At 40.3% G+C, this 15,889-nt stretch overlaps 1 protein-coding gene across 10 annotated transcripts in view; it reads left to right on the top strand.

Annotated features, from left to right (window-relative positions):
* SDK1 (sidekick cell adhesion molecule 1) overlaps positions 1 to 15,889 on the top strand; it is a 378,688-nt gene that overhangs the window by 134,434 nt on the left and 228,365 nt on the right. Inside the window, exon 1 of one of the 10 annotated variants that reach the window (XM_085592161.1) lies at positions 1 to 15,889. This exon is cut by the window's left edge and continues 13,301 nt beyond it; it is cut by the window's right edge and continues 19,689 nt beyond it. The exons of the other annotated variants lie outside the window; for them this stretch is intronic. The gene's annotated coding sequence lies outside the window, so the exon portion shown is untranslated. 10 annotated transcript variants of the gene reach the window in all.

Below are 15,889 nucleotides of genomic sequence, written 5' to 3'. Positions count from 1 at the left end.
ACACAATAGTGTGGAATAAATAGAAGCCCTACCTGCTAATTGATTCTAATTGTGTTAAAGGACCCAGCTGATGAGTTCTTAGCTGAAAATGTTGGTTTTTAACAAATCTTTCAGAGCCTGTTAAAAACCAAAGGCTTATGTGATTGCTAGGATCCCAGTCCTTAAAGAAACAAAAAGAATGACTGGAGTGGGAATCTCATTAGGGGCCATCACTCCTGGGCAGAGGAGCTGAACGGTTCTGTTGGCACTGCAGCAGCAAAAAATGGTAAATTCATCCTGCTTTAATTCCTGAGAGTGTCATTTACTGATTTGTTCTTGCCTGAGCTGTGGTTTTGAGTATGCAGATTCAGCTAATAAGATAGACTTTGGAAATAATGGAAAGACTGGGGTGATTTTTCTCTCCTCCTTTCCTGACTCTGGCCTGATGTTGGCACTTGCAGAGCTGCTGTTGGGCACAGAACCCGTGTTGCTGCCACTGTGAGGTTTTCTCTGCTGGCCCAGGGCTGTACAGCTAAATTACCTCCCCCTAAGGCTCCTTTGGTCCAGCCCTAAGCTGATGGGTGCCAGGACAGAAAACAATACCCACGTCCATTTCTGACTCTTTGGGGAGCTTTTCCTCTGACCAATAACACGACTCCTGAAACTGTTACTGGATTCATTATTCCTACTATCGCTTTACTGAAATACAAATGGGAAACAAATGTTTGAAAATCTTGCCTGAATTGTTTGGCTTAAAACCTTTCTGAAGCATCCATTTCTTGTTTGCATTCTCTGGACTTGTCTGTAGCATTCAACAGGTAGGAAGCTATTTTCCTTTCTGCTATGATAATGCCACATTCTACGATCTAAGGATTTTTTTCCTTTTAATAAAGCTGTTACATCTTTTTTTTTTCACTGAAACAAAGACAGATCAATGAAACCCGTGAAAAAGTTGCTAAATTGGCAAATGCAACATTAATTCCAGGGTAGCTGTGTTATAGATTGACCTGATCTTGTCCGAGTTTAATTTTAAGAAAGAAATTAGCATAGGAAGCAATAAGATTTGCAAAGGATAATATTTTCTCAGGTGAAATACCATTTGGATTGTCAGGCATAGAAATTTAGTTAAGACAATACTGTCCTCTAAAGCAACTTCAGTGAAATTATACAGAATCAGAAAAATGAAAGTCTTTAACAATAGAAATAGGAAGAATTTTAAAATACCAAATATATTCTTCTTATTCTTCTTTCTTTCTTTCTTTCTTTCTTTCTTTCTTTCTTTCTTTCTTTCTTTCTTTCTTTCTTTCTTTGTTTCTTTTTCTCTGTTTCTGCTTTTCTTCCCCTTTTTCTCTCTCACAATACATGGATTGTGAGATTTCATATTTTGCTGCATAAATCGGCATTTTACCTTTTGTAGATGATTTTCAGAAATTTGCTGGCTTAGATTCATATAATGGAATTCAGATTATGTTGCCCTGCTGCTCCAGGATCTGGGTTGCTGTTCTAAGGCTTCCAGTGCTCTGCACTTCTGGCTCTTGATGATGCTGTTTGCACAACCCCAGAATTTACAGATTTGGACCCTTTCTGAATGATGAGTTGGGAACTTCGGGATGTATTTCAGATAATTCTGTAAAATACTGCCTGACGTAGGATGATATAAATCCCATTTCCCCACATGCCCCAGGAATTCCCCACATCTGTGGTGTTTCCTTCATTGGAACCCTACAAGGCAAAAAGGGACCAGTTCTCCACCTCTGCACGTTTGTAATTGTCCTTAAAATAACACCAATGTAAAGTAACTTTAAGTGTCCTTAAAGTAACTCCAATGAGTGTCAGTTCCTGTTCCTGCAGGAGGAGGCTTCATCCAAGCAGGGAACATAGAAAAGGGTTTGATTACCAAATCCCAGTATGAAAAAGGCTTTAGATCCAGAAGACATTTAGCAAAAAGAATGTACACTGATCAACATCTGGAGACAAATAGGGTCCTGCAGGAGGATGTTAGCTGCAAAATAAAAGCAAAGAGGATAATAAATGCAGATTATAAATAGACAATAAGATTAGAGAAGACATTTCAGCTGTAAGCTCTTCTTAGGGCTATGAGAAAATATATTCAATTTTTTTTTCCACAGCCTGAAGATGGTCTCATAGCCCAAGTGTCATCTTTTATTTGGCTTTCTTTCCTTGTGCAAATTAACCCTTCATTCAGTGTTTTTATTCTCAATACTGACGTTGAAAATTACATGAAACCATTCTATTTTTAATCTTAGCAACCCTCTCTCAGTAGCTTTCTGAAGAGTCTTAAGTGGTTAATGACTTCAGAGATAAATGGATTGGCTTACACCATTCATTTACAAATGTAGTCAAGATCAGTAAGATGTACAGCAGGATATAATTACCATCAGTGGCAAATGTGTACATTGTGTAGCTTCTGTTAAGCCCCACTGCAAGATTTTTTTGATAAATTTGTTTAGAATGAAATATCTTGAACAACTTTACTTCTAGCCTTCTCCAAGTCTCTAATATCTTGTGAGTCTCTTTGATTGATCTGGGTAAAATTATTCTTTTATTAGAATAAAAGATTAATTGTATGATCAAATGAAAGAAATCACAGGGTTTTTTTCCAAAAGTACAATTTCCAGTGAATTTTGCTGTTATCAGGGGATTTTATATTTATATACTTTTACTTTTTTGCTTTCTGATAGAATAAACCAATCAATATCCCGGGAGATTTTTCTCGGTCGGTGCGTGGAACACAAGAACCATTTGTGAAAAGCTTTATAACCTCTTTCCCAGTGAAGGATCACTAAAGAGCTTTCCTCTGCTGACTGACATTGCTGGGAATGTGTTTTTTAAGCTCTACAAGAGTGTCATGGCTGTGATAAGGAACAGAAATGGGTCGTTTGCTGTGGTTGCAGAGACACCGATGCTTCCTCTGTTGAAGGGCATCGATTTTCCCATTTTCTCTTGCATCATAAGTAGACATTGAGAAAAAGTACCACTCAGTGATTGTTTGCATGGCAAAGCAGAGTTGAGATGCTTTTCATTTGAACAGGAATCTTGTTGCTGCATTGATTTTATCTGACTGCTGTTTGTTCCTGTGCACAGATCTAATGTATAATCAGAATCACTAAACAGGAAACACAGCAAATCGCATTAGACTTTGTTTTACAGTGGCAGAAAGTATAAGGTCAGTATTTAAAACTGTAACAGAAAATGTGGCTTTAATTTGTCCAAATAGCCATTGAAAATGTGAATAGTTCAACAGTGAGGTGACCAGGAAATGAAGATTTTGAGATATATTCACATTTTTCCCCTTAAATACCAACTGTAGATTTCTACGCCTTCTCTTCATGTCAAAAATGTCTGTTAAATTAGGAAGACTTTTCATCTAAATACTTGAATCATTATAAGTGTTTGCATTATAGTCAGATTCATGCTCAAATTGTCATACAGAATTATAGTGCTGAGGGAAAACAGAACTTCAAATAAAATTTTGTAGCCATGTGCCACCTCAACCAATTCTTCATGGTTTTCATTTTAATCTCCTGGGAAGAACTTTCACTTATTAAATAACATCTTACTGTCGCACCAAAAATACTGGATCTGCCTTTGTTGAGAGCAGAATTATCCCTGCTCAGGAATCTGGAGAGTATCTAGCCAGTGCAAATGTGATAAGTGCACTAAATTAATTGTCATTCAGTGCCTTCAAATACAGAAAAGTCCTTCAAGGAGAGTGTCACAGGAGTAAAGGAATCAAGAACTGAAAGCAAGCAACCACTTAAGAAACATCGGAGATGTATTCCTCATCCAGTTAAAAAGATGAAAGTATGTTTGCAAGGCTTCATTGGCTTTTAAGGAGAAGAGCCCAGAATTAGAATGAAAGATCATGTGCTAGAGACTTAAAGTGGAAAATATTGAAAAGTGCAGCAAAAAATACTAGGATTAATTTCCAGTGCTGATAATTATATTTTTAGTAGTCACCACCTTTTTTCAGCCTTATTATATAAATATTTACTTCTTCCTTATTGATTCTTACATCTCAGTTTTCCTCTACCTTCCACATTTTTTTCTCTTCATCTTTCCATCCATAATTTCTGCAGTCCTATCTTCCCCTGCCCATTTCAAAGCCACGATCCATAAATTGGCTTTTCTTCAGGAGGCTTTCCCATGGTTTAGATCATATTTGAAGTAACCAGCCCAGGAGAAGTGACAAAGGCTCAGCTTGCCTGGGAGTTCCCTGGTCTATTTTTGTTTTGCCACCAACCTTTCTACAGATTTTTTGGTTTCCTGAGCTGCTTTTTTCCCCCCAGCTAAGTCAGAAGAGGAACAGAGTATCTTTGTAAGATTTGTCATCACAGTGCTACCTAAGCAGTGATGTTCCAGCCTTCCTGTCAGGCACCCAGTTTCCCCAGAAGTGCTTTCCATCCAGGAGTTTGGATCTTTCAAAGTGTGCACTGAGTTGGTCCAAAGCAGAGAGCAGCTGTGGGCTCTGGGCTGCACTTATCAGCTTGGTCTCCAGAATGTGAGCTTTTGTGTTAAAGCAAAAAACCCAGTCCCTGTCTTTCCTGAAGCTTCTCTTCCCTCCTCCTGTCCCTGAGCTCCCTGTGAGCCAGGCACAGAGACCTCTCAGTGAAAGGCTCCAGATAATTTGTGCAGCCAGAGGTGCAGGGCAGACCTCAAGAAACCCCTCTCAAGAGCTGTTGGCTGAACCTCACTTCACACTGCAGATGGTTTAACTATGACATAATCAAGGACTGCTGACTTCCAGTGGCTTCTTTGCAGCCTTTGGCGTGTCCTGTTCCATGACCTCCTTGACTTGGATCTCTTGCTGGCTCCCAGGCAGGGCCAGCAGTGCCCAGAGCTCTGCTCCTCGCTTTGCCCCCGTCCCAGAACCAGCAGCACTCCTGCTTCAGTGCTCTCTGGCTTTGGAGGAGTTATTGGAGAGCTTTCACCTTAATATTAGCAGTTCTGAACCCACAACTGTGACCACACTTCCCTTCTAGGGGAGAACAAAGCCACAACTCTATGAGGAAGATGGTCTTGTTAGAAATCTAAATTCAAAACTAAAGGGTGTTGTGAGATTTAGTAATGATGCATTTGTTCTTTCCTCACTCCGGTTGCAAACTATAATGTGTAGCTTAAATTATTTTTGTTATACATAATTATAAGCCTTTGGTGACAACCTTGAAGATAAATCAGTTTATATGATTTGCTCAGTAAATTGAGCAGATTAAGAGGATACACAGAGTCAGCTGTCATGGCTCAGGTGACTCATGGAGACTCTCTAAACTGCAGTAATTTGACACTTGTGATCACCTATCTGTATGCTGAGAGATTTGTGAACTGTCCCATTGAAAATGGAACTGTAAACACAGAAGGATCAGGATGACAGTGCAAATATGGCCATGCATGAAATGACATTTTTGAGATCTGCATAACCAGAGGTGGATTAAAATAAACACAGTAACTCCACATAATTTGAGAAAGATTAATGTTGGGGAATTGCAGCCACCAGCAATTACAAAACCCAGCATCATAGATGGGTGTAAATAATAAGTGTATCAATAAAGATGAGAAAAATATTGGTGGCTGGATCAGCATTTCTGGAAGGCTGTTCCCAGCTAAACAGGTTGCTTCTGGTTTTCTAATGGGTATATTTATGAACACTATTTCATGTGTTTGGAAAACAGAATCCCTCTTTAATGGGCTCAAATATATTGAGTTGTGAAACAGGCCAACACGTAAATGATTTCACGGGGTGTTACAAGGTGCACATAAGCCATAATTGAAATGGAGGCAGCCAATTTCTGTAACTTTAGAGGTCAGTTTGGCACAATCTCCCTGCTCCTCAAAGCACTTCCTATTTGGGGAATTTCTTCCCTTGCATTGCACTGGATTTGAAGCAGGAAAGGGATGAAACCAGACTCCCTGGAGATGAGCCTGGTGGCAGCAGAGTTTGAGGGAGGCTCAAGGGGCTCCTTGGGTCTCTGTCTTGGGGCAGGTGAGGACAGAACCCCATGGGCAGCAGAGACATGAGAGGTGTCAAGGTGTCAGCACCCCTCACTCAGGAAGGACATTGAGGGACTGGAGCATGTCCAGGGAGGGGAACAGAGCTGGGAAAGGGTCTGGAGCACCAGGAGCAGCTGAGGGAGCTGGGGGGCTCAGCCTGGAGAAAAGGAGGCTCAGGGGAAACCTTCTGGCAGGAGGGTGCAGCCAGGGGGATGTTGGGCTCTGCTCCCTCGGAACAAGGAATAGGACAAGAGGAAATGGTCTCAAGTTGCACCAAGGGAGGTTTAATTGAATATTAGGAACAATTTAATCACCAAAAAATGTTGCCAGGCAGTGAAATCCCCATCCCTGGAGGGATTTAAGACATGCATATGTGGCACGTGTGGACAGGGTTCAGTTCAGGCCTTGGCAGTGCTGGATTAATGGGTTGGGCTTGGTGATCTTAGAGGGTTTTCCAGCCTAAATGACTCTGTGATTCTATGGTACTAGCTTCTGATGGTGAAAGTGATGGAATGAAAAGCAGCACCTTTGAATCTTACAGCTGTCACCATGACAGGTCTGCTTTTTCCTTTGCATTTTCTGACATGTTCACTCATTGTGCTCAAATGCAGTATGTTTTAATTTACTTTGTTACTGAGATTCACCTTCCTGTGCATCTTCACAAAGGGTTTTATGTAGATGAATTTCACATCTTGCAATCAACTTGTCATCTGCTACAATGAGATGATAGAAATCACAGGAATATAAATATCACTTGAACACTGTGTCTTTAGCTGATGTAAATAAAAAATCATGAAGGTAAAATATCAGTACTAAGAGATTTTTGTAAGTGTGTATTATAAGAGGCTCAGAAGGAGAAGGGGTGGGCTGGAAGGATTGCAGGCAGGTTAAGGAGCCCAGATGTGGATTTTAAGGAGAATGAGGATAAGTGTGAATCAGGTAGTGAAGGTAAGCTGTTCTGGGTTATTATTGCAGTGAAATCTGGCAGGAAAGTGGCTGATCTGACGTAGGGCTGCACCCTGAGCAGGTGCTGAGGGCTGCTCACAAGGGAGGGGCTTTCTGAGAAGAGGAAGCTGATCCAGAATAGAGCTCCTACCAAACAGCCCCCCAAAACACAGTGGTAAATTATATCAGTCATCCATTTCTGCCTTTCATTTCATGTTGGGCATAACCAACTCACAGAGGCGAGAAGTGCAACTGGGCAAATGCTGCCACCAGTGTTGTGGCCAGAAATGTGTAAAATGCCACTCTTGGAGAGATTCAGTACAGGTGTTCTTCATAAGTCACTGCTGGTAAGATGGCAGTAGAACTTGTGTGTTTTTGTTGATGTGAAAAAACACAGACACTTCTTAGATTCCTTTTTTTTTTTTACTTTTAAAACTGGTTAAATTAACCATGATCAGATGCAGTAATTAAAGCAGATTTTTTGCATTAGTTTTCCTTCTATGACATTCATAACCTATGGGAAAGGATGGTAAGTTTTTCATCACAAACTCATTGTCATTCAGAATAAGGAAAAAAAAAAATCAAAATTAGTTTTTCAGTAGAGTGGCATTTGATGAGGCTGTTGATGAGCCTGTGTTTATCAGCAGATTTCTTTGCAAGCTACTGCATCTTGTAGGAGCATTTTGGTTTTCCCTTTTGGTTTTTTTTTTTTTTTGATACTTCAGTTCCAGTCCAGTTTAAGGTTAATGCTTCCTAGCTCGAAGCAATTGTAGAGCACTTACAAACCCTTATCTGGTGGCAGCTCATTGTTGGCTACTACTACAAGCTGTTGAATGCTTTTAACTTGGTTAAAAAGTTGAGGAGTGTAGGGATTTTCTGTATTGAACCCTTTATTAATCAGGTTAATAGGAAAAATCCAGTGTTTGCAGAGTTCCTGTAGTTTACTAAATATTACTAAATATACTAAATATATTACAGTAGTTAATGTATTATAGTGGTTAGCTCACTGTAGTATTTAGTTTATTATAATAGTTACATGCAGTCATCAATAACAGAGTCAGCAAGAGCTAAATTTACTGAAGTGATGGATTGGTGTCCAAAGTGTCCAAGGAAATCCCCTCTTTACTCTTCCTGCTCCTCCAATACTCAGGACTGGAATGCAGAAAGGACAGGTGGCCAGAGTAATCATTATCTCTTAAAATAGGAATGTCCTCATTTGTTGCTTTTAGGAAATGTTTGTTACACTGAAGTTTACATCTGACTTTTAGACTAATTTTTCTAAGTGAACAGGATTTCTCAGAGGAAGGCAGATCAGGACAGCTTCAGTGTCCTTCCCAGATTCCCATTAAACCGGAGACAGCAAGCACTGACTGCACTGACAAAACACACAACAGGGTTAGGGGCACTTAGAACTGAGGTTCATTCTCCATAGCTTGGTGTGATCTAAGAAATTCCTGATTACAGTAGTGTCTCTACCATGGGATAGTTTGCACCTTCTTCTTGCTGCCTGTGGGTGTTCAGCTGCACTTTAACCCTGGGTTACTTCTTGTGTTTCAGCTTTCTCTTAGAAACTCAGTTCTCATTTTGATGTATCAAGATCAGCAAGAAAAAGTGGCAGTAAATTCTTACTTTAGTTAGAAAGTAGCTCTGAACAGATTACTTGGCTCCCAGGAATGTTCAAGCTAGATGCCTTTTTAAGCATGTAAAAGGACAGAATAAAAACATTCTCTGTGCTGGCAGAAAAATTCAATTGATGCTTTGAGATATACTTCAAAAATTCACCTGCCTGTTAAAAGAATATTTACATGGAAATAGGGGTTGGATTAATCCTGCTACTCGCTGTAAGAACCCAGCAAGCATATCTAGAATGTATTTACAGGAAAAACTGAATTAAAGGATAAAAATTAGAAGTTATGGCAGTCTGCTGCCACTCCCTGCTCTCAGTGCAATCCTTTCTGGGCATTGCTACACTCAGACTGGCTGCACTGGTGGTTGAGAGCCTGGGTGATCTGCCTGACCTACAAGAGCATCATCCAAGCAGCCACCAGATCTTCCCCACTTTGTGTCTTTTGGAATAATCTCCAGATTCTCTGGTTGTTGTGGATGCTGTCAGTGACTCAGGCCATGGTCTGCTGCTGTTTTAGACACTCCACACTGTCCCACCTCCCCCAGCTGCAGCTCCAGGAGCTCTGCACTGTGCCTTGTGTCGTGTGCCCAACCATCACCATCATCCCAATCACCTCTCATGGTGCCAGCTGCCTGGATTTAGGCAAGGGATTCACATCTCGGGGGAAAGTCAATCCAAACCAGTTCAAGAAACCTAAATCTCAATGTCTGCAAGTATCCATACAAGTAAAAGTTCCTGTTACAGCTGGTGCAGATGTGTTCTGTTACCAAGCTGCTCAAACAAGAGAGCAATTAAGAACCTAATTAAAGAAGAGAACGAGAACAAACAGTGAGGGTACTAACTTCTTTAATCAGGCATTTAATTTGCCTCTTCACATGGGCATGTTCTGTGTTACAACCATTTCATGTTGTTGAACATCTCACAAGGGAGAGGGTGAGAGAGACCTAAGGACTTCAGGGAATGTACGTGGGCACAATTTACACTGTGTAAAATATAACTTCTGATCTGGCCTCAGAATACCAAACTTGCTCTCCTAGTCTAGGTTAAAGGTGACCATGTCAATGGCTGCATTATTCAGCTCCATCTGAAATCAACTTTTTTTTCTCATTTCATGGCTGATACCAGGATTGTATCAGGAATAATGAGAATTGTTCAATGTTTTTACCTCATTTACTGCTGTAATGGTAATATACAGAGAGGATCCTTCCACCACTCCTTTTGCCTGTAGTTTTTCTTCCATGCATGTCCATGTGTGTTTATTAATTCATGTAGTACAGAAAAGTTGTACTTGTCTTATCACTCTCAGCTCTTATTCTCTACAGAAGAAGAACAAATACCATGTTTACAAGCACATTGGTTAATTAGTTTAAATAAATGCATCTCAAATTGACCTTACAAGACAATGTGCAGGCAGCAATTAAAATAAAATTACTCCATTGTTTTCCTTCCAGCTTCTACAGATATTTAACAGTTTAATATTCTTACTTTTCTATACCATGGAAACCTCTTGGCATTGATGACACTGTGGTCCTGCCATGGCATTTGTGAGGATGCAAAAGCAAGCTAAACATAATGCAGAAGGAAATAATGGGTACAGACAATATTTTATAGGCTATCATTTTATCATTCTGCACCTCAAACTGTTGTCAGGTGGCCTCATATAAAACTCTGGCACAGAAGGTCAAAAAGGAGGATGCCATTCAGTATCAGAAATGGGGAGAGCAAACAGGTTGCAATCTAAGAGGAGCAGTGAGAATGTCACAACAAAGCTGATAAATAAAACACCTCTGGGAGCACAGACAGTGGTCTCATGCACTCTGCAGTTCAGGATCACCCTGTGGGACCTGCTCTCCTATGAAGAATTACACAGGGCAGTTGGGATCTGTCTGAGGCTGTGTGAGCAGGAGGGGCTGGATGCCACTGAAACCCTGTGGGTGGCAGTGGGAGCCGAGGAGCTCAGGGACACAGCCCTGACCCAAACACAACCCCTGGTGCTCCCACCCCACCGCCTTTGCTGGTGCTGTTCCAGGGACACGGAACGCTCCGGGGTGGGAAAGGCACGGAGCATCCCTGGGGGAGCTGTCACCCTGCAGGGATGGGGCTGGGTCCTCTCTTCTGGGACACACACCCCATCCTCGTGGAAGTGATCCCGTGGTCTGTCATGGATCCTGCAGGAGAACGGGAGTGCCACGGTGGCAGGTGGTGCCCGTGGTGTCCCAGCACGCCAGGCTCTGTGTCCCAGTGTCACCTCTGTGTCTCTGAGCCCTGGGACTGGCCTGACATTCACAACAGCAACAAACTGAAATTCAAGCCAGAGGTCCCAAGAAGTGTCTTCATCTTTAGCAGAGCTGACAGGGTTGGTTTTTCACACCCCTTCCCCAGTTTAAACAAGAACAGAAATAATAACAACCATTATGGCTTATTCAGTCTTGTCTTTTATGTTCTGCAGTTAAATGATGTGTTAAGAATTCTTTAAAGAAACATATTAAAGTATTTATTCCAGGTTGCTGCTTCAGGTCACCATAATGTAATGTAGATACGTAGGGGAATCTGTGTTAAATTCCAAATACCTTTAATCTGCAATGTAATTAGTTTGATTAAGACTGGTTATCTCTGTTAATTAGCATATCAGTTAGAAGCATTGACTGAAGTGCTTTTCATGATCACAACTGGTTCTTTATGAATTTAGAAATTGTTTCTTTGTGTCTGTTGCTGGGTTAACTGGAAAAAGATCAAATCTCCTCAAAGCTGTGAGACACTGTCAGTGTGGAGCGAGCAATTCTCCCAGAAGAACTGGCAAATGATGAAAAGATGAAGGAATGGGATTTGTTTAGTTTGAGAAGATTAGGAAGGAACATGATAACATTTTCTAGCACATGTTAGATTATTAAGTGGATGATGTTGAGTTCTTCTGTATAGCTGGTGGGGAAAGGAGATAGAACACGAAAATAAATGAGCATAATTTATTATAGGGGAGATTTGAGTTAGGCAAGTTTTTGTAAGCAACAGAAATAGTGGCTACTGATACCTTGCTGTGGGAAGAGCTTTTGACAAGGCCTTTACAGGTAATTTTTTTAAGTACAAGACAAATTTCTCCTTGTGATAACCCAGGTCTTGCTGTCAGGCCCTAAACTGGAGGATTTATCCAGATGATCTCCTGTGATTGCTCTAGAAATAGCTGATTCTGTGATTCATGGCTCTCTGATTGAGAGGGATTGGTTGTTATTCATAGGCAGTTCTTCTGTCGGGGTAGAAAATTTAGAAAGGCACTCGCCTCCCAGAACTGCTGAGTTCTGAAATTATTGTTTTATTTATATCTAATGAACAAAAGGCTCAACAAGTCAACTGAAAGAAGGAGAACAAGCAGATCCTTTTTATTTCAAAATTTTCATATCCTGAGAGGATAATTAAACAAATGTGCTTTGGAGGAACCATGTATTTCATTATTTTGGATCTAATAAAAATGGACAAGCTCGGAACATGTAGCAAAAGCAGTGCAGGATGGTACTTTCTAGATTATTGCTTGAGGTATTCAGCATGTATAGAAAGTTTCTATTTTTCTTCTATGGTATTATTGAGAGGGTTTATGAGGTGCTTTACAAGTTTCTCATGGTTGAAAGGCTCAAATTGACTCTGCTAACTTACCTCCCCTGAGATTTATTCTATACTGCATAGGGTAGTAAATTTTTACAATCAATTTACTTAATTAATTTAGTAGATCAATTTATTTTTTTCTGTGATGTATTCCTTCAAGGGCTTTAATTTTCATTTCTTTTTTTTTTTCTCTTTTCTGACTGGATTTTTTTTTTGGTAAAGCTTTCATGAGTCTCACTTTGATATTTATTTACTGAATGTACAGACTTATCACTTTAATACATTATTCCTTTGTGGTTCTAATGGATTAAATTAAAAATACATGTTAAAAAGTGTTGCAAGTTGCATGCCTATTGCCATTGCCCATCAGGGGCTGGGGGAATTTTCTGGCTCTACTTTGGAGCCACGGGTTCATTTTCAAAAAATTTGGAAGGCTTTGCGTAGGAAGTCACTTGATGTGTACATTTTCTCAAATCTTTTTTCCTCCCATTTAATTTCAGTTCTGCAAATATGTTCTGCTGCACTGTAAATTTGCATCCTCACCATTTTCCCTGTGCAGGCTTTTGGTTTTCCAGCTGTAGAGCAGTGATAGGAGGAGGAGGTCAAACAAACTCCTTCCATCAGATTTGGGATACTCTCACGTGAGAACTCTGACTCAAATGTCTCTGTTTTGGCTTCTCTTTCTGAATGTCAGCAATTCAAGTTTTTGTTGAAGCTGTAAAAACAAAGTTGTTGCCTTTTAAACAAGCTATCGATCCAATATGGTTTGAGATTTGTAAAATAACCCATCAATTTCCTTTTGATTTCTTTCTATTAAATAATGTTAAATCACATATTTTTGGCCTTATTTGTTGTATCACTTCAGTTTCAGCTTCAGTTTTTGTCCTTTCCACCACATCAGCTCTCTTTCTTCTTTTCTGTCCCTTCACTTTCTCCCTCCCCTGTCCTACAGGCCTGCTCCTTGTATCTGTTTTAATTTTATTTTTTTTATGGTACCCAGGGCCTGGATGAAGTTTTGTTTTCTTGGTTGAAAATTAAAACAACCCATTTAACATCTCTTTTTTTTCACCAGTGGTGATCAAGAACATTTCTCCATAATTTTTAATTGCTGTGTTTAGTAATGACTGTCTTGAAGGTGTTGAGAAAAATCCTATTAATTAGCAGACTAGATGAACTATGTGCATGGCTGGACATCTTTGTCTCCATTTAACAGAAAGTGGTTTCCATTACTTCTTTGAACCTTATTTGCCCCAAATCATCAGGACATCATCCAAAAAAAACTTGTTACTTGGCTAAGCCTGCCTGGTTCCAAACTTGCATGTGATAGATGATGGCTTTCATATAACATTAGCTTAAAACATTAAAGGCTTGAGGAGCATTTCAATCAACTTCAATATTTCAATTTATATGCCTGAGCAAGCTGCCAAAGTGTATTATTTAGGCAAATCCTTTTTATTTGGCTACAGGAGAAAAAGTGCCATTGATGAAGATTGATTTTCTACTTTGTTTATGGCTTCAGAAGTTTGGAGTTTTACAGCTTGTGTCTTCAAAGTCTGAAACATTTTATAAAATTCAGTTGTTTTAAGGAATTCTGTCATAGATTTTGTGCAGGAAATTGCAGGTGAGGTTGGGCTCTTTTCTGTCTAAAGCAATACTGTGTAAAACTTTCTTGTCCCAAGACAAGAAAACTATGAACCTCCAGCATCTCAGTGGAAATTGATGTCTTGTAAAAAAATCTTCACTGCTATGAAAACCAAAAAACCAGTTTACATAAAACAAACCCTCTCCTATAACAATCTTTCTACAAGCATCATGTTTAGAGCAAAATTTCCTGGTTAAGTTTAGGCAAGCATGTGGCTGAAAAACATTTATTTCTGAGAGCCATCTGTCCAGAGAGAGAGAGAGTGAGAAAGAAGATTCAGAACAAAAATCTGATTCAACTGATTTTAAATATTTCTGTAACTTGGATGGTGCTGCAGCTCCAGGGGTATTTTCATCACTGTATTCTGAACTGGAGGAGGGGGGTGGATGCTCCATTCTTTGCTTCCACGGGCAAACTTTGTTCTACTTTTCTGCCAGGATAATTTTAAACCCGCATCAAGTAATTTAGCACAGATTAATCTCTCCCTTCTATTTAGGAATCTAGCAGGCTGTTGTAAGTAGTGAGGGAGAAAAGCTTTTAGAAATGAGACTAGAAATGCTGGCTTATTATGGAGTGAGTAATTTTAATCAGGTGCTGGAAGCTTTCCACCAGCCCTCTCTGCACGGCCCTCTGAGATAAACTCATGGAACTTCTTTTTGCAGGGAGGATGACATGGAAATAAAACAATTCCTTTCCACACCGTTCCTCCCTTTGCCTGCATCTCACCAACAAAGTTTGGTTATGCAGAGATCACTAGCAGTTATATCAGCATGACCTGGTATCCAGGCAACCCTAAACCTTGTCAGCTGAACAATACACAATGAAGAACTCGGGGATGATGAAAGCTGAGAGGCTCGTTTGACAAGATAGCACCTGTTCCACTCTGAACAGCCAGTGTTGAAATAATGATGGCATTAGTCAGGGGAATACAAGAGGTTCAAAAGGGTTTTTGTGACTTTGAAAGCAAATGGCAGCACGGGGAGCTGTCACCAGTTTCCTCTTCAGGGACCGGTTGCTGTGCCTGCTATTTATTTGTGGCCAGTTTTTGTGGGGTTTATGATTTTATTGCCTCTAATGGCTCTGAGCTCCCAGCTCTGGTCAGGGGCAGCTGATGGCTCTGAGGTAAACAGAGCCTGCTCTGTTCTGAACCTGTCCAACAATGTGAGTTATCATCAGCCATGTGAGAGCTGCTGCGTGTGATGGCAAAGTGATGGCACTGCTGGCCACGGTCCTTTAGTGAGAGCCTCTCCCCCAGGTGTGCCACAGAGCCTCTCACTTATCTGTGCCACATTGAATACTGACTTTTCTCCTGCTGGTTTTGCTGCTTGTGCCCGAGGTCAGTCCGTGATCTCCTGGAATGAAGAGAGCAAGGGGAGTACCCCACAGTATAAAAGTGGAACATGTGCAGAGGGGACTGAAATGATTCAAAAGACAGATCTGGGGAAGCAGGAGGAAACATGAAAGCAATGTATAGCAAAAGAGATGGGGAAATTATAGAAGCAACTCAGTAGGGAAGCAAAATATGTAAAATTGAAATATTCAGATGGTGGAATAAAGCAAGAGTGGTACACTACAGTGGGAAATGATAGGAAAATGAATTAATTAAGCAGCAGAAGTATTACCTTAGTAGAATTTAGTTAGGGAGAGTGGAGGGGCCATGAAAGATGTTTGATGGCTCACTGGCTTGAGAAGCAGAGAATTAGAATGTGTCTCACTTCCTGTCATTCACTGACATTCAGTCAAGGCTGTGAATGACCAAAATCATGTCCACATGTTGACAGCTTGATAAACTGTGAGAAATGAGTTAATGATGTGGTGTTCTCCAGCAGATAATACTAAAATAGCTTTTAACTTGAACTTGCAGCTATGGGTACGTAGGGAATAAAGCAGCACTGAAAAGCACAACATTCCATCCAGACATTATAATCTATCTAATTACTTTTTTAAATAATTGAAAAGATCAGTACAAGTGGTAGTAAGCAGTGTACTGAATTACAAATTAAGCATAGAATGGAAACATGTATTGAGCAGAAGGGTAAAAGAGTGATAATAAGCTCCCTTGTCTCCCTACTTCATTCCCCTTTAATGTGGCT

Source organism: Lonchura striata, chromosome 14, assembly GCF_050655825.1.
Source record: "Lonchura striata isolate lonStrDom1 chromosome 14, ASM5065582v1, whole genome shotgun sequence".
Classification (NCBI taxonomy): domain Eukaryota; kingdom Metazoa; phylum Chordata; class Aves; order Passeriformes; family Estrildidae; genus Lonchura; species Lonchura striata.
Note: the sequence above shows the minus strand (reverse complement) of the source record. Positions and strands in the feature narration are given on the sequence as shown.